We start from the raw sequence: 23,706 nt of genomic DNA on the forward strand, positions 1-23,706 counted from the left end.
GTAAAGAAATTGAAGGTAATTGAATCAGGTGACATTACAGGTTATTTTTGATGTACCTAAATTTACATAAAGAAGACCTTAAAATATATTAGAATTTTAAAATATGTTGCAATAAGACAGTGAGTGACATCATTGTACTATAACAGAGTTTTCCTGGTTATCTTAGGGTAAGAAATTTAAAGGCTTTATTCAACTTTAAGATGAATTATATATTTTTCTTTTACCAAAAGGAAAAAGAAGGCAGGAGACAATTATTCAAAATTAGTGACATTCAGGTGGTTTGTTCTCTATCATAGCATAATTAATATTTTTGAGTTAAAAAAACACAGTTGAAATAACTTCCCTTTATTATCAAGATGACCTTTCAAAATGACAAAGAAGGCCCTGGCCGGTTGGCTTAGCGGTAGAGCGTCGGCCTGGCGTGCGGGGGACCCGGGTTTGATTCCCGGCCAGGGCACATAGGAGAAGCGCCCATTTGCTTCTCCACCCCCCCTCCTTCCTCTCTGTCTCTCTCTTCCCCTCCCGCAGCCAAGGCTCCATTGGAGCAAAGATGGCCTGGGCGCTGGGGATGGCTCCTTGGCCTCTGCCCCAGGCGCTAGAGTGGCTCTGGTCGAGGCAGAGTGACACCCCGGAAGGGGCAGAGCATCGCCACCTGGTGGGCAGAGCATCGCCCCTGGTGGGCGTGCCAGGTGGATCCCGGTCGGGCGCATGCGGGAGTCTGTCTGTCTCTCCCCATTTCCAGCTTCAGAAAAATACAAAAAAAAAAAAAAAGAGAAAGAAAAGAATTCTCAAATAATCTCAAATTATGAGAGAAAATATTAAAATAAAATATTTTGTATTTTAGAAAGTGTGGATCACTTATAAATCTCTTATATCTTCACTGTAGTATAGAGAGGGGAAAAAAGGGGGATATAGAGACATTTTCTTATCTGTAAAAAATCTTAAAAAAAAATAAACAACAGGACCTGGCCAGTTGGTACAGTGGTAGAGCATCGGCCTGGCATATGGAAGTCTCAGGTTTGATTCCAGGCCAGGGTACACAGGAGAAGTGCCAATCTGTTTCTCCAGCCTTCCCCCTCTCTCTATCTCTCTATCTCTCTTTTCCTCTCCCGCAGCCAAGACTCCATGGGAGCAAAGTTGGCTCCAGGCACTGAGGATGGCTCCATGGCCTCCACCTCAGGCACTAGAATGGCTTTGGTTGCAGCAGAGCAATGCTCCAGATGGGCTGAGCATCGCCCCCTGGTGGGCATGCCGGGTGGATCCTGGTCTGGCGCATGTGGGAGTCTGTTTGTCTGCCACCCCCTGCTTCTCACTTCAGAAAAATACCAAAAAAAAAAACCCAAACAAAAAAATAAACAACATAGTCTTACCGGTGGTGGTGCAATGGATAGAATGTTGGCTTGGGATGCTGAAGATGCGAGTTCAAAACCCCAAGGTCACCAGCTTGAGCACGGGCCCACCAGCTTGAGTGCAGGGTCACCTATTGAGCATGGGATCATTCTATATGCATTGTGCCTTCTAGAGTGCTATTCTTCTAGAAGTCTATGTTAGAATGGAAATATATTGTTTATTCTATCAAATTAATTTACCTTTGCTCCAATTATCTGACTATATTTTTCTCTCTGGCATTGTGTTTCTTTACTTTCTTTTCCATTTTCTTCTTTCATTAAATTTATTGGTGATGACATTGGTTAATATGATTATATAGGTTTCAAGTGTACATGTCTATGATACATGAACTTCATACTGTATTGTGTGCCTATTACCCCAAGTCAAATTATCTTCCATCACTATATGGCCCTTTTTAACCCTATCTTTCCCCCAACCCCTTCCCTCTGGTAACTACCATACTCATGTCTTTGTCTATGATCCATTTTATATCCCACATATGAGTGAAATGATATAGTTTTTAGCTTTTTCGGACTATTTCATTTAGTATAATATTCTCAAGGTCCAACCCTTTTGTCACAAATGGTAGGATTTCATCTTTTCCAAAGGCTGATTATTATTTCATAGTACTGTATATATATGTGTGTATATATATATGTATACACACACACACACACACACACACACACACACACACCACATCTTCTTTATCCAATCCTCTGAAGGACACTTTGGTTGTCTCCATGTCTTGGCCACCATGAATAATGCTGTGATGAACATGGGGTGCATATGCCTTTGAAAATAAATGTTTTTAAGTGTTTTGGGTAGATATCCAGAAGAGGGGTTGTTGGGTCATATGGTAAGTCTATTCTAATTTTTTGAGAAACTGCCATACTGTTTTCCATATTGGCTATACCAGTTTACATTACCACCAGCATCTTTTCAACATTTGTTATTACCTGGCTTGTTAATAACAGCTCATCTAACAGGTATGAGCTGGAATCTCATTGTGGTTCTTATTTTTATTTTTCTAATAGCTAGCAAAAATGAGCATCTTTTCATAGATCTAGTTGGTGTTTGCATGTTTTCATGGGAGAAGTGTCTGTTCAGATCCTCTTCCCATTTTAAAATTGGATTTGTTGTTTGTTGTTGAGCTTTGTGAATTCTTCATATATTTTGGATATTAATCCCTTGTCAGTGCTGTTGTTTGTGAATATTATCTCTCATTTGGTTATCTGCTTTTTTGTTTTGTTGTTGTTGGTTTCTTTTGCTGTACAGAAGCTTTTTTAAAAAAATATAGTCTCATTTATTTATTTTTGCCTTTACTTCCCTTGCTTTTAGTGTCAAATTCTTAAAATATTCTCTACAGCCAAATTCCTTAAGTTTAATATCTATGTTTTCTCTTATATGATTTATTGTTTCAGATCTTATATTTAAGTCTTTGATCCATTTGGAATTATTTTTTGTATATGGAGACAAAGTGCAGTCAAGTTTCATTCTTTTTCATGTCGTTTTCCAATTTTCAAAGCACCATTTATTAAAGAGGCTTTCTTTTCTCCATCATGTAGTGCCTTTGACAAAAATTATTTTCCCAGGCCTGACCTGTGGTGGTGCAGTGGATAAAGTGTCGACCTGGAAATGCTGAGGTAGTTGGTTTGAAACCCTGGGCTTGCCTGGTCAGGGCACATATGGGAGTTGATGCTTCCAGCTCCTCCCCCCTTCTCTCTCTCTGTCTCTCTCTCTCCCTCTCTCTCTCTCCTCTCTAAAAATGAATAAATAAATAAATAAAATACAAAAAAATTATTTTCCCATATACATGTGAGTTTATTTTTGGGCTTTCAATTCTGTTCTATTGGTCTATGGGTCAGTTTTTCTGCCAATCCATGTTGTTTTGATTATCATGGTTCTAGAGTATAATTTGAAGTCAGGTAGTATGATACCTCCAGATTAATTCTTTTTTCTCAGGATTGCTTTTGCTATTCAGGGTCTTTTGTGGTTGATACACATCTGATTTTTATTTTATTGTTCTATTTCTTTAAAAATATGACATTGGGATTTTAATGGGAATTGCATTAAATCTGTATATTGCATTGGATAACATGGACATTTTAACAATTTTGATTCTTCCAACCCATGAACATGAAATATTTTTCCATTTCATTGTGTTTTTTTAAATTTATTTTAATAATGCTTTGTAGTTTTCAGTATTGGAATATTGGAACTTCACATTCTTTGTAAGTTTATTCCTAAGCATTTTATTCTTTTTCTGCAATTGCAAAGGGAATTTTTTTCCATTCCTTTTTCTGAAATGTTGTTAGTATATAGAAATTCAGTGGAGTTGTACATTGATTTTGTATCCTACAACTTTATTATATTTGTTTATTGTTTCTAATAAGTTTTTTTTGGTGGCATCTTTAAGGTTTTTTATATGAATAATCATGTCATCTGCAAAAAGTGATACTTTTTACTTTTTTTCTTTCCAATTTGGATGCCTTTTCTTTCTTTCTCTTGCCTGATTGCTCTGACTAGGATTTCCAGTACTATGTTGAATAAGAGTGGTGAGAATAGACATCCATGTCTTATTTTTTCTTAGAGGAAAAGCTTTCAATTTTCCACTACTGAATACAATATTAGCTGAGGGTTTGTCATATATGACTTTTATTATGTTGAGGTACACCTTCCTTCTATACCCATCTTGTTGAGTATTTTTATCATAAATGAATATTGTATCTTATCAAATGTTTTTTCTGCATTTATTGATAATATGATTTTTATCCTTTATTTTGTTAATGTGGTATATTACACTGATCTATTTGTATATGCTGAACCATCTTATTGCCCCTGAAATGAACCCCACTTGGTCATGATGCATTGTCTTTTTTTAATGCATCGTTGTTCTTGATTTGCTAGTATTTTGTTTAGGACTTTTGTTTTGTCTTTCATTATTCCTCAGTGTGAATCTTTAGTTATGTCAAAATGATATGTTCATTTTTCACCAAATTACATATATTATATATATTTATATATCATGTTTTGTATTATTTTGTTAATATAAGTTATTGTTCCTTTTCATAACACTTATCCAAATTTGCTACATTCTTTGAGGCTCAGATTAAATTAGCTTCCAACATGAAATATAGGTCTCTTTCTCCTCTAAACTTTTTTCATTCCTTATGCTATAAAATGTAATCTACCTCTTCTTTATTCTTGTTGATATAACTATAGTCTTCCTAATTATATTTCAGGTGTTTAGAAAGAATGTTTCCATTTAAATTTTTCTCATAGATATATGATCCCACATCTTCTAACACTATGATATTTAATTTAATTCTAAAAAAATTTTGTTTGAATTTTTTTAGATTTTATTTATTCCTTTTAGAGAGAAGAGATGAGAGAGAGAGAGAGAGAAGGGGGACAAGGAACAGGAAGCATTAACTCCCATATATGCCCAAGCCTAGGGTTTTGAACTGGCAACCTTAATGTTCCAGGTCAATGCTTTATCCACTGCACCACCTCAGGTCAGGCTTGTTTGATTATTGAAGAAACACCAAGGAAGAACTATAAACAGAAAACATTTAATAATTATTTTTGGAGTATTTCCATCTTCTAATTCAGAAATAAATGAAAGTTTTTATTTAAGAAATTCTAATGTTAAAATAGACCAGTGGAAATTAGAAAACACTTAAACTATAAAGTAGTTTTTCATTGTTTAGAGTAAACATGATAGAAATCCTTTAAATAATTTATATCTTAAATATATTTTATTTAAAATTACTAAACATTCAAATAACTAAGAAGAAACAAGCCTAGCCTTTTGTGAGGTACATAGTTTTCTTCTTAAATCTTCTTTCTTTAACTTTGAGGCAAACCTTATCTCTCTATCCCTCTGAGGGTAAAAACCAATCACAACATCTGAGATTTTAGATATTTAGAACCCTTCAGTAAGTAACAGATTGTATATTTTCATAAAACACATAGAAACACTCAAAGTAACTAGCAACAGAAAACAGACCTACCATTTTAGTTTTAAAATTTACATTTTCTCCTAATTTTAGGATATTTATTTTATATTATTTAAATTTTTTTTCCAGTTACAGTTTATATTCAACATTATTCCATGTTAGTTTCAGATGTATATCATAGCAGTTAAAATTCTTGTACTTTACAGACTGGTCCCCTGATATTTTAAGTATCTACCTGGCTACATACATAGTTATTACAATATTATTGACTATATTCTCTATGCTATAATTTACATCTCTGTGAATATTCTGTAACTTCCTATTTGTATTTCTTTTTTTTTTAATTTTTATTTATTTATTTATTTTTACAGGGACAGAGAGAGTCAGAGAGAAGGATAGATAGGGATAGACAGACAGAAACAGAGAGAGATGAGAAGCATCAATCATCAGTTTTTCGTTGGGACTCCTTAGTTGTTCATCGATTGCTTTCTCATATGTGCCTTGACCGCGGGACTGCAGCAGACCAAGGAACCCCTTGCTCGAGCCAGAGACCTTGGGTTCAAGCTGGTGGGCTTTTGCTCAAACCAGATGAGCCTGCGCTCAAGCTGGCAACCTCGGGGTCTCGAACCTGGGTCCTTCCACATCCCAATCTGACGCTCTATTCACTGCGCCACCACCTGGTCAGGCCCAATTTGTATTTCTTCATTCCTTTGCTTTTTCTACCGAGTCCCCTTACTCCCTTATTTCTATCAACTATGAATCTTTTCTCTGTTTCTATGATTCTGTTTCTACTTTTTTTATTTAGTTGTTTAGATTCCACATGTAAGTGAAATCATATGTACTTGTTCATCTCTGTCTGACTTACTTTGCTTAGCATAATACCCTCTAGGTCTATTTAGGCTATTACAAAATGTAACATTTCATTCTTTTTTTTATGGCCAAGTAGTGTCTCATTATGTAAATGTACCACAGTTTTTTTATCCATTCATCTATTAATGGGCACTTGGGCTGCTTCCATATTGGCTATGTTAAATAATGCTGCAACAAATATAAGGGTACATATTTTTTTTTGAATTAGTGTTTTGAGTTTCTTTAGATATATTCCCAGAACTGGAATTACTGAATTATAAGGAAATTCTATTTTTAACTTTTTGAGGACTCTCCATTCTATTTTCCATAGTGGTGGCACCAATCTCCATTCCTAAGTAGAAAGAAGTCTGAATAGACACTTCTCCAAAGGAGATATACAGATGATCAACAGATATATGAAAAGTTGCTCACTATCACTTAGTCATCAGAGATATGAAAATCAAAACCACAATGACATATCATCTCACATGTGTCAGAATTGTTATCATCAATATATCAGCAAATAACAAGTATTGGTGAAACATGAAGAAAAGAGAACCCTAGAGGATATGTATTTTTAAAAGAATCTGTAGTCTTAAATCTCTATAGAGTTTCCAGAGACCATTTGTTAGTCAAGTAAGTTTGTAAATATGATATCTATGTTTGCTCACTTATAGTTTGCATTGGGTATGGGAGACAGGCTGTAAGCTAACAAGATCCTAATGCTTAGTTTTAAGACTAAGCCTCTCCCACTCTTTTAATACTAAGTGCTTTTCAAATCTTTCTAATACTAAAATATTCTCAAAACTAAGCTTTTCCCCACACCCTTGACAGTTGCATGATGTGGGGTGGTGCACTCTTATGAGGAATCCCATTATGCCCCAGATAAGTGGCTTTGTATCAGAGACTTCCTTATTTGTATATTGACTTAAAGGCTTTAATTTCTACACTATAAAAAAAGGCAGACCCGGGTTCTCTCTCTCTCTCTCTCTCTCTCTCTCTCTCTCTCTCTCTCTCTCAATTCTTGCCATTAGCATTACAGAGGAGAGGCAGCCAAGATAGCGGAGTGCTGAAGGAGAAGCCAGTTTGTGCAGAGTTTGTGCAGAGAGAAGGAGATGGGGAACAGAGGTGAATAAGGCTAGTGAGGTAGAAACCTTTGATTCTAGGAATATTCAGATGAGTCAGTGGCTTTGGGAGCCCTGAATGGAAAGGGAAGTGTTTTCTCACTGTGTGTATTTTCTCACCCACCGGTTGCGAGTTAGGATTAAAAGTAAGGGCCCACCAGTTCTTGGCCCCGTTGTTTCATTACTGTCTGTCTGAGTCAAATGGGAACCTGCATGGGCCAGGCGGCTGTGATGGTGGCTGTGGCTACTGGCTGTACACCATTCCTTCAGTTCAAATTGTCGTGAATATTTTTCAGTTTCTTCTCTAATAATGTATTTTTAAATTTATCTTCTTTTAATTTTTCTTGGCTATATTAATTAGAATACTGGCTTTGATTCCATAGCAAAGTATACAAAAGTACTCACTTTATAAAGATAGAGATCTCTTTCTCAGAATAGACTGATTATAAGTGGTGGCTTAATAGTGTCATGAGCCCATACCCTTCCAATCTAGCTGCTCTGCCATTCTCAACACACAGCTTCTATCTTGTGGTCTAAGAAGACTGCCCCTGCTTCGACTAATACCTGTTGGCTAGGAGAAGATACAAGATTAGGCCACTCCTCTGGAAGGGTATCATGAGCCAAGGTCAGTAGTATATAGAATATGTTCATTCTCTATGATTCCCTTCGTAATAGAGCTATTTTCTTGTATTTATCATATAATGATGTCATACTGATGACAGCATGTTTCTTTCTTTAATTTGTTTCTTAACCCAGTCTCCATGCTAAGACCTCCTCCAGCACAAATTTAAATAAAATTTGTGATAATGGATCATGTGTCTAGTTATTGAGCTCAAAAGGAAAGATTTCTAGTTGCAAATACAGTAAGTAATTAGTAGATACCTTTCATCAGATATAAGAAAGTTGAACATTTGCCTAACTTCAGGATTCCCTTTTTCTATATGCACGCATCCTCACACATATTTTTTCTGAATCATTTGGCATTTGAAAGAAAATTTCAGACACAATGCACCTTTCCCCTGGTATGCGTCAATATGTACTTTCTAAGAATGCAAACATTCTCTTTTGTAACCACTATACAAGTATCATAATCAGAAAATCTAAGTTGAATACACACATACATAATTCACAGTCAGTATCTGAAATATGCCACTTCTGCCAGTGATGTTCTCTATTGCTACTTTCCCCCTAAATAATACATCATATTTAAATGTTTGGAAGTAAATCTTCCTTTTTTTTTCTTAAATGTTAGGTGGTTATTTATTGATTTTCACTGAGAAAATGGCATAAATATAACTCTCTCTCTCTCTCTCTCTCTCTCTCTATATATATATATATATATATATATATATATATATATAGTTACATTTTATAAATCATCCAAAAGAGCTCAAATAAAATCTTGTATAACTATAGTGATCTATATCAGGTAGAAGAAAAACACAAGAGAGCATGCAATTTTGCTTAAGGCAAAAAATGTAAGGGACTATTTTTTAGGAAATGGCCCTTATGTGGGAAGAAAAAATAACTTAGACAAAACACATCAAGGGTCAATTCTATGTGGTTTCGGTTAGGTAAATGTTTTTCTCACTGGACACATGATCCACTACTGGGTAATGAAATCATCTGTATGAATTAAAGCCAGTATTTTGTTATAAAATAGAATTAAAACAAAAATTATAACATAAAATAAGGGACACTATCATCTCTTGAAACTTTTGTTTTTGTATGTGAATCTTAATCAGCTCATGGTACCAAATACATGTAATTCTCTTTCTGCTTTTGCTGTCATATAGGGAGCTGGGTTAGATCATCCTAGCCACAGTAACGGAGCCCATACTGTTTTCAATTTTTTTCCAAAAATATGTAACTTGCTTTCCTTCTAGGAGCAAGCATAAACACTTTCTCATTAAGTTTATGGCATTTCTAAGTAGATAAAGAGACTTTTAACTCCTGGAATATCAAGAAACAGTTAAAATATTAGAAATGCAATTTCAAAAGCCTGTTGAAGAATCCTTATATTTTAAAGTTATTTTAGAAATAGAATGACTACAAGGTGGAACACATATGGGTTACTAAAACACATATAGAAAATTTTCCACATTTTGCACGTGTCCACCTATTGCTGTATATATCATCTATCCTTTATCTACCCACGTGTGTATTTACTAAATTTATCAGTCAATGAAAAATGATACCTATGTGTGAAGTTTTTTTTTCTTTCTCAATATTGACACTAATTGCTACAACATGCATTATGCACTTTTTCCCTCATTGATATTCCAACCTCCCTCCACATACTCAACAAGCACTCATTTAAGACTTAATGTGTATTGAAGGCTGGGAAGACAAATATGAAGGAAAAAATAGTCTCCTAAATCAAGAAGAAAAAAAGAACTCACATAGAAGACACAATATTATAAGTAAATATCTGCTACTCCATGTGGTTATTGAGAAAGACAGAAATTCACTAGGCATAAAAAGGAAAGAATGATGATTTCTCCAATCAGCTTCTACAAAGTAAAGTAGCGTTAACACAGACTTTGAGAGGTGGGAGGACCTCAGCAATAAAAGAAATCTCAAATAAGGCATGCTAAATCCATTTCTGAAACATCATGATATTTTATGAAAACATTCATATGGATCAAGATTTATAATGAGGGGAAAGAGGATAAGAATTTATCAACCTGTATATAGAAGACATAAAAACATAAAAAAAATACTCTTTCATTAAAATTTAGGCATATTGATATTGTCAGTAAGTAAATACTAAGAATAGTTAATGTCTATCAAACTGAACGAGTCAATGAAGTCACCTCTACAGACCACTGAAGACTCTGAGCCAAGTCAGCTCTTGGATTGGTTCCCAGAGTTGCCATTGATTTCAGCAGGACTTGCTCACACAAATCTTGCACTGAAAGTAGCTGATGGACAGGATGTTGTTACAAAGAGCAAATCTGTGAAATGTTTCAAATATCAATAACAGCCAAAAGAGGGAAAAAGGGCAGTTAATCAAATGTCAAAACAACATTGTGTAGAGCCAGTTTTGTCCTTAGGAAAGTACACGTGGTTCTTTATGATTCAGTCAATCTTCATCATCTCAAGACTAAAATACAGGTCCTTCCCATTTTCACAGTAGATGCTTTGACCAAATGGCAAATCAGTTTAATTTTTTTTTAACTCCCAGAAGGAAACAGATACATTTCTATGTTTGGGGAAAAAGTGAAGCAATGGAAAAGAAAATGAAATGTATGAAAACCTAGCATTTAGACTTAGATAAATATCTGTAGTTCAGAAACACAGCCAGAGTGACCCCTTCAAAATGTGAATCTGGTTTTGTCATCTCCTTTACGGAACTCTTTAGTAGCCCTTCTCCTTACTGAAGATATAATTGTGTCAGCATGAACCTGAAGGCTATGCATGGTCTGACTCCCACCTAACGCCCCCACTTCACCTCCTCCCTTCTCCTCAGTTCACGCTCTCTCCTCCAGCCCTGCAGCTGTCTTCAGTCCCTCATTTTCTCTTACATCGAACGTCCTTCATATAAATGACTTCTCCTTCCTGGAAGACTCTTTCCTTCCCTCTTAAACCAATGCCTATCCCTCCATTAGCTTGATCAGTTCTTCAAATAAGTGAACCAGGTCAATTTCTCCATTAACTCATAGAAACCTGTTCCTTTATACAGTGTGTCCGTAAAGTCATAGTGCACTTTTTTTTCTTTTTTTTTTTTTTTTTTTGTATTTTTCTGAAGTTGGAAATGGGGAGGCAGTCAGACAGACTCCCGCATGTGCCTGACCGGGATCAACCCAGCATGCCCACCAGGGGTTGATGCTCTGCTCATCTGGGGCATCGCTCTGTTGCAACCAAAGCCATTCTAGCACCTGAGGCAAAGGCCATGGAGCCATTCTCAGCACCTGGGCCAACTTTGCTCCAATGGAGCCTAGGCTGCGGGAGGGGAAGAGAGAGACAGAGAGAAAGGAGAGGAGGAGGGGTGGAGAAGCAGATGGGCGCTTCGCCTGTGTGCCCTGGCCGGGAATCGAACCTGAGACTCCTGCACTCCAGGACAATGCTCTACCACTGAACCAACCGGCCAAGGCCTGTCATGGTGCACTTTTGACCAGTCACAGGAAAGCAACAAAAGACGATAGAAATGTGAAATCTGCACCAAATGAAAGGAAAACTCTCCCAGTTTCATATCTATCCAGTGCAGTTTGATGTGGGCTCACGCACAGATTTTTTTGGGCTCCTTAGATAACTACCCCATATAGCCTCTACAGACTCGTCACTGACTGATGGCCTACTAGAACGGGGTTTCTCCACCAAACTGCCGGTTTCCTTCAACTGCTTATCCCACCGAGTAATGTTATTCTTATGGCGCTTTGTTATAAACGCGCCAATATTCACGTTGCACTTTAGTCATGGATTCGAATTTAGCAAGCCACAGAACACACTGAACTTTCCTCTGTACCATCCACATCTCGACTGGCATGGCTGTGGGCTGCTCTGCTGTATACATGGTATTACCTTATCACCTGCTGCCACATCATCCTACAAAAACTGGGAGGGTTTTCCTTTTATTTGGTGCAGATTTCACATTTCTATCATCTTTTGTTGTTTTCCTGTGATGGGTCAAAAGTGCAGCATGAGCCCTGGCCGGTTGGCTCAGTGGTATAGCGTCGGCCTGGAGTGCAAGAGTCCCAGGTTCGATTCCCAGCCAGGGCATACAGGAGAAGTACCCATCTGCTTCTCCACCCCTCCCCCTCTCCTTCCTCTCTGTCTCTCTCTTCCCCTCCCGCAGCCAAGGCTCCATTGGAGCAAAAAGTTGGCCCGGGCACTGAGGATGGCTCCATGGCCTCTGCCTCAGGCACTAGAATGGCTCTGGTTGCAACAGAGCAATGCCCCAGATGGGCAGAGCATTGCCCCCTGGTGGGCATGCCAGGTGGGTCCCGGTCGGGTGCATGCGGGAGTCTGTCTGACTGCCTCCCTGTTTCCAACTTCAGAAAAATACACACACACATAGAAAAAGTGCACCATAACTTTACGGACACACTGTATTATTAGGCCTCTCCCACTATCAGCTCTATCTAAAGCCCAGGTATATTTTCTCATCATTTTTTTATTTTAGCTGCTAAGAAATTTTTTTTGAGGAATTCCAAAGATTAGATTGCATTCCAGAAGATTGAGCTACTAAAATAAGTGATTTTTACATAAGAAAAATATTGTCATATGGACATAATGCCCTGCATGCAAGTATTAGCCTGGTTGCTAAATGCTACAAGAATTCTAGGTTAGGAAGTTGGATTATATAAATATGTCATTATGATGTTATATACAACAAAATAAAAATTAGAGATTAATTAAAATCACAAAATGAAGAATGGTTAAGTAAATAATGACACATTCACACAATGGATATTAATACCATAAAATACATTTATAAAGTATTTTATATAAAGCATTTTTATTATCAGAGAAAGATAAGAGGGTTTAAAATAGTATATGACAATAACAAGAGCTTATCTTTACTGAACACCTACTACATATCTAGCATTGTTTCAATTGCTTTACATGCAGAGGGTCCCAACTATAGGAGGAAATATACTTAGAAAAATGATACTAGAAATTATACTTAGAAAATGATACTAGAAATTATACTTAGAACGATACTTAAAAAAATGATACACCGTCCCTAATAGCTATGCTTCCCACTGATAGATACCTACAGAATATAGAGGGAGCCGTCCTTCATCTTTGTTATGTCTCTACCATTCCCACTGTGAATTACTACTCAGTGCAGAAAATAGCAGACTGTCTATTTACTAAAAATATTAAATAGTAATTGTGTCTAGTTGATGCTGTTATGAAGAATCTTATTTTATATAGCAAGTATATATATATATATATATATATATATATATATATATATATATATATATATATTATTAGTATTATACTAATGGGGAGAATATTTCTTTTTTAGGTTGACTATCTTTCAAAGAAAATCCAGGTCACACTAAACAATGTATTTTGTTTATCATTTGTCTAGTGCCTAGTACTGGGGGAAAAAAAACCTCAAATATTTTCTGATTGACTAAATAAACAGTTGAGATATCTAGTCAAATTTTAATAACAATCACCATAATTACTGGTGGAATTCCTCTGAAGGCAACAACCAGGTAAAAATCTAATCTAAGAAACCTGTGACCACAAATCATTAGTTCATCTCTTTTATTCATAAATGGAGCTACCTACACCATCCCTAATAGCTATGATTCCCACTGATAGATACTACAGAATATAGAGGGAGCCATCTTACATCTTTGTTGTGTCTCTACCATTCCCACTGTGAAATACTACTCAGCGCAGAAAATAGCAGACTATCTATGTAGATAGAGACTTGTGATCATTCCCTAACCAGCTTTCTGGAAACAGATTAAATACATGAAAAAATTTAAATTTCTAGAGCACCTTCTCTTAATGATCTTAATGTGAAAGGGAAAAAAATAGCTTTGGAATTCATAATATTGATTCTCAGATCACAAAGCCCTAAAAGTTAGCATTGGCAAGGACATTGACAATGATTCATTACAACAAACAAAACAAGAAAAATTCTGTAAGGGAGAATTTCAAAATAAACCCGATGTTTATGATTAGCTGGGCACACTGCTGTGCTCGTGCAGTGGGACTGCTGTTAGTGACTCTGATTCTGGAAAGATTTAGGAAGATACTGTAAAAATTATTAGCAGCTTAGATCTAATAAAGGCTTTTAAAAATGTTTGGTTTAAATGAGTTGTCTTAAAAATGTCCATGGTTAAGAAATATAAAGCTATTTGTTAACATCAGAAGCCTGGGTGTGATGAGAAGCTGAGGCCTTGAAGTGTAATTATCAGAAGAGAATGAACTCTCATCATCAAATATCAGTAACAGCCAAACAGGAAGAAGGAGGAGGAGGAGGAGGGGGAGAAGGAACAAAGGAGAAAAAGATGTCTAAAAACCATAAACAAATAGCAGGAGTCAGAAAGCTCAAAGACACTTGAGTCTATCCTCACTCTGCGTTGTGTAGTAATGCATTTCCTTATCCTTAAGAGCCAGTTTAGGTCCTGGACGATGGCTTAGTAGATAGAGTGTCAGCCTGGTGTATGGACAGCATGAGTTCAATTCCTAGTCAGGGTACACAAGAAAAGCAACCATCTGCTTCTCTCCATATCCCTCTCCCCTTTCTCTCCCTCTTCTCCTCCCGCAGTCAGTGGCTCAAGTGGTTTGAGCATGATCCCAAGCACTGAGGATAGCTTGGTTGGTCCCAGCACATCAGCCTCGGGCACTAAAAATAGCTTAGTACTCAAGCATCGGCCTAAGCCTGGGTTACCAGGTAAGTCCTGATAGGAGCACATGCAGGAATCTGTCTCACTATCTCTCCTCCTCAATTAAAAAAAAAAAGAGTCAGTTTAAATCCCAGTAGAGTATGTGTATTTGAGAGCATCCTAAATACTATAAGATATATAATTTGGTTAATAAAATATAAATTCTCTCTTAGGATTATAAATTTCATCCTGACAGAGACTCTGATTGTCATCCTCAGTAATGAATTCCCAGCAAATAAAGCAGTGCCTGGCTTGCAGCAGGCAATCAATGAATATTTTTTGAAATAAATGAGTGAATGACTAAATGAATAGCTTCCAAAATACCAGTATTTTCTCAGTTTTGTTTCATAGTACTCTAGATAAAAAGTGGAATATCCTTTTCTTTTCAAATATTAAGAAAAGTACTATTCTTTGCTGGTGGTCAGTTGCGTTTAACAAGCTCACCTTAAACATATTTGCATGAGATAAGCTCCTTCTTTATACTACTTTATTAATTTTCCATTTTTTAAATTAAGAGTTCTTTAAGTGATAATTTTTTTTTTTAGATAGCTGTAACAAGAAGGGAAGGAGAACAAGACCACAACTTCTGCAGTACAGGGCATTTCAATGACCTATCTACCTCCTTTTCCACCTGAAAAATTGGGCCCCAACAATGTTTCCTTGATGAATAGTTTGGCAATTTCAAAACTGACTTTTTCTCTGTTTACATGACCTTAAATCACAGCAAAATCCACAGGCATTTAAAAGTACAAAGACTTCAGGGCCTTTTCTGACACTCATTTCACATCTACAATTACCCGACTCAAATCACAGAGGAATAACACTGAACACGCACTGTTCATTATGATCTTCTTTTTGAATAAAATAAAAAGCCCAAGGTGCTAGTCTGTACTTCGATTTCCACAACTTGAATTTAGGTTGGCAATACAAAATATTTTTTTCATCACAAGTAATAGAACAGCCTAATTCTTAAACTGTGATATTCCTGAATTGAAAATATGACTGTTCTATCACTGGTAAGGACAGCTGTTTAACGTCTTTTATTTTGTGTATTCTGAAGCTTTGACATCTGGGAGTTTGCTGACACTGGAGAGTTTACCCCTGCCATGGCTAGCCAATTCCTAGAGATGATAAATAAGTCACCCAGGAGCATACTTTTCTAATGCAAAAAAAAAAAAACAATCCATAGTCCACACTCCTATCCCTGCACCATCAGGCTCTCACACCCCAGGAATCTGCCCACCTGCTTACCAGCCAGGACAGACAACTATGCCCACCAACTCTGGAACTTCCCCACATGGACTTTTCTTTTTAGGAACTGTAACTGTTGTCTCCTGATCTGTTCCAACTACTACACCTGAATAATAATAAGATCTGTTAAAACATGTACGATAAGGTGTACTTGTATGACAAGAGAGTTATAAAACAGAGTTTCTAAGAAGGAAGAATCACGGTTAAAATTTCTCTAATAGGGTAACATAAAAGTTTGGAAGACCTAAAATTGGTAACTGAATGAACAAATTTCAGATGTGGAAACTATGGAATCATAGTTTTTATAATTTTGCTTTTAATTTGACCTCTGAATTCTGTTTCTCCTGTTTTCTTCAGTTAAAACATATTTTTTGATTTCTTACATAATTCTAGAGGGACTTCTGATTACTTGATCACACATATGTTGTGTATCTCTCCCCTGACCCCTCCCTGCCTCAGTATTGTAGATTTTTTCAGATTTCTCCCTATTGAGGTAGGGGTGGGTATGGCAGTGCCACTTAGGGATAAGGTCAATTTTAGTCAAGAGGCTAAAAATGAGTAAGAAAGTAGAGCAGACCCATTTTGAGAAGAGATGCCAATCTCAAGAGCCTGGATTGATAGACGGCTCTCTTGCCTCAGTACCCACTCTACTGTGCTGACAATAACTAGACCAAGTTCACTGACTGTTCAAATTAGTGAAAGGTCCAGGGGCAATTGAATCGAGTGCTTTCATCTCAGTGTGGAGCAAGCGTCACCACAGCTTCACTTCTGAGGACCGCTGGCCTTGGAACTGCAGAGAATCAGGCTGTGTCCCCTGAGATCAGACCATTCCCAGAACCACCAACACAGATAGTTCCTTTGCAAACAGCCCCAGGAAGGATACTGAGAAAAATGAAGAGAAATTCGAGGCCTTCAAGGATATTTGCAAACACTTCTCTGAGGAAGAGCGTACAATGCTGGGAAATTCAGAGAAAAGCACCTACAAGTATGTGAAAAGAAAGTATGATGCCATGACTGATCTAGGTCTCAGGACACCCTCCCTGCCTTCTTGCATCCTAAAAAAGTGACAACAGAATTGTGTGGATGTAATTCTATGAAGATCATAACCCTGGAAATCAAGGTGAATGTCATTAGGAGGCTTCCGACATACAACAGAAGAAACACCTGAAGGTGTCTTCGAAATCTGAAGAACCACAGAGCCTTTCTCCTTCCAAGGATGTGAATATGGTGATGTTCCTGAAGCCAGCAATGGAAGAAAATGACCTGAAGCCAGTACCAGTAGCACCTTGCTCAGAATTGGCTCCTAAATGGCTCTGCCCCTGAAAAAAAACAAGTACCTTTGGTACTTGTACATCGAGAAGTCAGCAGGACCCTGGAAAGGGAAGAATGATGTCTGGACCCTCAGGCTGAGGAAAAAAGAACCAAGCTGCCTATGAAGAAGCCAGTGTCCCTGAAAAAAACAAATAACTCTGGATGTGACAAATCCCGATCATAAAAAGCTGAACCTGGTGGCCTTTTATGAACAGGGACAAGGCTGTGATCACTTGCTCATCAGGTGTATGAGTGAAAAAAGTATTTATAACAAAAAAGATAAGCATGATATTTGATATTTGTTACTATGTGCCAAATATTCCGTTTGAGTTTTGTTGTTGAGCAACACATCTACCCAATACACGTTTCTGTCTTTGGTACCCCAGGACACAACTTTTGTTAAGAATCTCTGCCCAGCGTAACTACTGAGGGCAATTTTGGGGAATTATTTCTAAACATTTTTATCTGTATTTACACACACACACACACACACACACACACACACACAGTGTTGTTATGACCATCTCCCATCTGCTTTTCCCCCCTAACAGGGTATTCTGGGGATGTGCCCTCATCTGCTTCCTGTTCAGCAGCTGCTACACACTGCAATCCCCCATTATTTATTTACCTTTAATTAGTTAATAAAAACAAGTTTCCCCCCATCCAAAAAAGTATAGTAGAAATATAAACCAAGCCTTTGAGAAGGATTAGTTCAGTGAGAGACCTCAAGTATCATCATCATTACCAGTCATTCAGGATTTATTAAAGATTTATTAATGCTGGGCATATTAGATATGCATAAACATAAAAAAATAAGATCCCTATCTGTATCAGGGTTTGATCAGAGGAGACTCCAATGGCTGATATAACAAAAGGGAATTCTTGTAAGGGTTAGTCCTAAAATAATTATGAGGTCTGGTTAATGACTCTATATATATCTGTTGCCTTTATGTCTAGTGTTGGACCTGAAGTTGTGATAGGTCAGCCTAGCCCACAGTCAGGAAGTAGAACTGCGTATAACTTGGAGGAAAACTATAATAAACTAGAATGCATAAGGACAAAACAAAACCTACCTCTCACATTCAAACTTAGTAATGTGACCTACAGAAGAAGCAAGTATCATTCATCACTCAGCATAGCACTAAACACATACCTGGTCCATAGTATAGAGAAGTTGAAAGAGGAGCTACCCTGGGAGCTTGTATAGTGGTGGGCCTGGATCCCATCTCATTCCAGTTTTTGAGTGAACAGGACAGAGACAGCATGCATGATGTGCCACAGTGCTAGGCATTCTATGCCAATATCAGTGCACAAAAGTGGCTTCTAATTTACTTCTTCCTTCAAAATCTCACACAAATTTCTATTGTCGCCACACCTAATCTGAACCTGCAAAGAGTAGGTAACTTCTAACTTGGCTATAGTCGCATAATAGAAAGCCACCAAAGTCTACTCCTTGTCATGTTGGCTTCCACACACCCCTTTTTAACCATACTTAACTTTTCAGTAAAAATAATATCAAAGTCGTGCTTCTATCTAAATTTATACAAATATCACTTATGTAACCAAAAACATACTCTCTTTTGAAAAGAATATAAAATTTCTCTATCCAACTGGATAATACCCCTTTCTAGCTGAATCACACTGACCCTTTGATACTTAAATACTGAGGTATGAGGTTAATGCATTCTATGTTAGATAGCAGGGGAATAAGAAAGGGAAAAATATAATTAACAACTAGTCAATGTGTTCACAAACAGATTAATATCAGAATAGGGAGAAATATTTATAACTATTATAGTCTCTGGTTCTACAACTGATCATTTCTTTATAAATGTGATGTATAACTATGTGCACAGACTGCCCTTTCCACATAGCCTTTGTTCTCAGGTAGCACTTTGCTAGTCATTATTACTTGCCTTGTAGGGTGATCCAAACTTTCTTTCCTGAGTGCTCTAGTCCATCAGCAGTCCTGCATGAATGGAGTTGTAGTTTCCATTGCCTTTTATCACTTGTCAAAGGAGTACTGAGTATCTCTCCAGGCAATCAGCTCCATTGTATACATGCTCATCCTTACCCTTATTATTTGGTAGTAACTGAATTTCTCCAGGGTAGTTAGAATTATTCACTATAGTAAGTACAATGGCCTCCTTCTTTGCCCATTGATTCTGTAGCGTGAGGAACTCAAAGTGGCTAAATGACAACTTCAGCTTCAAATTTAATGGAGCCATTGATGTGACCTCAGGCAGAGGCATTCCTCCCATGTGAACTCAGATGCCTAGATTAGAATAGCTTAAATTCACAATTATTGGAAGCAAACATTTGGTTAGCAGATTACTGATGCAGAAAAACCACTTTCATTTCTATCCTTGATTCCCAGACCTGTGAATACTAGTGAAGAAAGGACAGCACCACATATTAATCTTTAATTGAATGCATATAATACACCCCAGAGAAATTACCGACTTCCTTAAGATACTGCCAAACAAGCAGTGCCCTACCTATGTCTTTAAATGCCATCGCACTATTCTATCAGGCCAGATGCTTCAGAATGACAGAAAACATTGTACGACAAGTGAATTGCATGAGTGTGATCCAATGAGCAGGTTTTGTGGTTACCCCATTAAATTTAATTTTCTAAATAAAATTTTAGAAATAAAAAATAAATTAATTAAATAATTAGTAATTTTGTCAAAAGCAGTGCTCTGTGGAATACAATTAAAGCACCCTATAAGTATATGGGTATAGTTCTTCCAGAAGCACTGTACACAGGAAATGAATGTTCATATCCAGATAAGTGTTTACTCAGCAATCACAAAGAATTGTCCTCTTCATGAGGAGTGTTCCAATATAATCAATCCACCACATGGTAGTAGATTGATCTTCAAGAAATGGTGCTATTTCAAAGTAGATTTGTCACTTATCAGTGGCTTTTGCTACATAAGATGTTAGGGTTGTAATTACATATTTCTGATCCCATGAATACTACCATCTACCAACATGGCCACCTGGCTTGTAAGAACAGAAGTTGACTAACATCTATAAAAAATGGTTATCTTATCCACAAAACTATGCAAACGCCCTTAATCTGAGTTTACATTTGGGTGAAGATTCATATGGGATACCAATATCTTTATATTCTTTGCCCATTTGCAAAAGTTCCCTTACATATCTTTACTCCAGAACTTAGTGCATCAATTTTCCAGACCTCTTACTTGAAAGTCTCCAGTCATTTAAAAAAAACACATTACTCACTCTCTATAAATCAATGGAGATCCATAACTGAACATCTCTCATTCCAGACAAAATGAACAGCCATATACATTGTTCAGTGTTCTCCATTAAAATAATTTTACTTCACCTCTATTCTTCAAAGTACCCTGTAGTGGGGCTGTATTTTACCTATTTTCAGCATTATTATACAGGGGGTCCTTGGGATATGATGCAGTTCTGTTCCTATGACAGTGACATAACCTGAATTTGATGTAAGTCAAAACACACCCTAGTCTAACTCACTTACCTATCCTAACACAGTTGTAAAATTCTAGAACATAAAAACACAGTTAAGATACAGAAATAGAAAAAGGACATAAATATAATGACTGTATGCTGTACTGTAGTAGCAGAAAAAATGAATGTAAAAAAAAAGTGATGCTAATGGGGTAGGCTGAAACACTCACGTCTCGTTTTTTTTTAAGTTTTTATGGGAGTGAGTATTGTAAACTCAAAGCATTGTATATCGAGACTGTCATAACCCAAGGGCCCCATATTAGGTCATGTGAAAAATAGATTCATTTTATTTACTTAACCAAATTTTCATGGGGAACACCCTAGAAGACTGTAGAAGCAGACTGAGAAGGAGAAGGAAATGCAGCAGGAGCAGAAGACATTAGCATTGAGCCACATATACAACCTTTTTATGCCTTCAAGACATACTTGAACCTGATTTTTTATTGACCAGGTCATTAGATATAGAATGCTATTGTGCATACCTCTGAAATTTATGGGGTTTTTTTGTTTGTTTGTTTTTTTGTATTTTTCTGAAGTTGGAAACGGGGAGGCAGTCAGACAGACTCCCGCATGCGCCCAACCGGGATCCACCCGGCATGCCCACCAGGGGGCGATGCTCCACCCATCTGGGCCGTTGCTCTGTTGCATCCAGAGCCATTCTAGTGCCTGAGGCAGAGGCCATAGAGCCATCCTCAGTGCCCGGGCCATCTTTGCTCCAATGAAGCCTTGGTTGTGGGAGGGGAAGAGAGAGACAGAGAGGAAGGAGAGGGGGAGGGTGGAGAAGCAGATGGGCACTTCTCCTGTGTGCCCTGGCCGGGAATCGAACCCAGGACTCCTGCACGCCAGGCTGACACTCTACCACTGAGCCAACTGGCCAGGGCCTAAATTTATGGTTTTGAGAAGTCAGATAACCCTCACAGTTTATAATGGGTGGATCAGGTCAACTAGTAAATTCTTAGTCAATGGTCAAGTGCTCCTTTTCTACTCTGGCCCAGTAGCATGTTAAAAATATTTCTTTAAAGGAGAAAAATCATCTACAGAGGATAATCTAGCTTTGTTCCAAAATCATAATGGTCTAGCCCAGAACCCTGGATCATAGGAATTTCATACAAGTGGCAGGCCCTGAATTTTTGAGAGAATCAATAATTTCCTACCTCTGGCAGAGGAGTTACACCAAGCTGTCTAGAGTTGATACATTTTGCTGATTATAAGATCAAATCAGCCTGACCCGGTGGTGGCGCAGTGAATAGAGCATCGGACTGGGATGCAGAGGACCCAGGTTGAGACCCCAAGGTTGCCAGGTTGAGCACGGGCTCATCTGGCTTGAGCAAAAAGCTCACCAGCTTGGACCCAAGGTCGCTGGCTTGAGCAAAGGGTTACTCAGTCTACTGAAGGCCTGCGGTCAAGGCACATATGAGAAAGCAATCAATGAACAACTAAGGTGTTGTAATGAAAAACTGATGATTGATGCTTCTCATCTCTCTCAGTTCCTGTCTGTCTGTCCCTATCTATCCCTCTCTCTGACTTTCTCTCTGTCCCTGTAAAATAAAAATTAAATTAAAAAAAAGATCAAATCAGTGTTGGGAAAGGGAATTCACCTTGGACATTGAGTGTCCCTGCATATTCTTTCTGGGTATGCCAAGAAAGCACGGCTCTGATTAATGCCTTCTGAGATAATTTCTTAGAGTTGTTTTTTTGGTGAACAACTTGAGAGATGAGGTAGCATCTCACTGCATACAAAGAGCAGGCTTGTTTCCATTTGCTTCAATATTTTCCTCTTGTAATGCAGCCCATGGGCTCTGTGCTACCTCCACTGGATTTCAGGAAAGATGAAGAATTGACACAAACTAAGATAGAGTTTTTGCTAGTGCATTTGCTGGGAGTAATAAAGTCCTTTATCTCTAGCCTAAGAATCACATATCTTCTAGGATCTATGAAATAGTCACAGGCTAACTTGTACCTATTAAACAGGGTAAAATCTCAGACTGCATAGTTCTCGACAATAAGCAAATTACATCAATGGAATAAACTGGCATGATAATTGTATGGAGTAGATTGGCTATCAAGTTCTCTACAGAATCAATACAACAGGGCTGGAGAGTTGACATATCCAGAGTTAGGAGAGTAAAAGTACCTCTCTGCTAAAAACAAATAGCCTCTGACAGTCTTTATTGGAAAGTACAGATTAAAATAATACACCAGACCAAGAGCTAAATATCATGTGCCAAAAAGGTATAGAGTTGTGCCAGTAACAGAATCATCTTTAAAAAAGCAAATCTAGTCACCATTTAATTGCGATAGTCTACTGTCACTCTATATGACCTATGTACCTTATGCACAGGTCTACAGATGAATTAATGGGAGTATGTTTGAAGTAGCCATTCTTGCATTTCTTCCAATTTCCATTTGGCCCTTCCTACCATAATAGCCCTCATTTCACGGTACAGGGAAGCAATGTGAGGATTCTGCTGTTACTAAGTATATTTATTCTAATTCTGCATTGTAAAACTGGGGAAATATTATGAGGTATCCTTGGGGCCTACTGTAATGGCCCTGCACCAAGATTCATTGATTAGCTAACCTATTGTTTTTTTACTCTAAATGATGGGTCACAGTATCATTTTGGATATTTAGCAGTTAATGTCAGTTCTGAGCTCGTGTACAATAATACCCCCCCAAATTGATTAATTTACCCCAATGAACAGTTATTCTAGTAATTAATATTTACACATCCTTTTAGGAAAGGTGAAAAGGACGATTTGTAGTATAAAATTTGGGGTTTGTCTTTTCTTAATCACAGGATATATAAAATAGCTTGAGATTTGCTGTGGAGCAATGGCTCTTTATTGTCTGATTCAACTCAGACTTCTCTTCAACTGAATTAGAACTCTCCAATTATGCAAATCAATCCAGACTCTAATTAGTAGGTTACTCATCTATTTCAGTTCTAGG

At 37.4% G+C, this 23,706-nt stretch overlaps 1 pseudogene; it reads left to right on the plus strand.

The window, feature by feature from the left end:
* The first annotated feature begins 10,130 nt into the window (after nt 1–10,130).
* Nucleotides 10,131–17,372, plus strand: LOC136404195 (protein SSX7-like; annotated as a pseudogene).
* The last annotated feature ends 6,334 nt before the right edge of the window (nt 17,373–23,706 follow it).

This window comes from Saccopteryx leptura, chromosome 4 (genome assembly GCF_036850995.1).
Source record: "Saccopteryx leptura isolate mSacLep1 chromosome 4, mSacLep1_pri_phased_curated, whole genome shotgun sequence".
Lineage (NCBI taxonomy): Eukaryota > Metazoa > Chordata > Mammalia > Chiroptera > Emballonuridae > Saccopteryx > Saccopteryx leptura.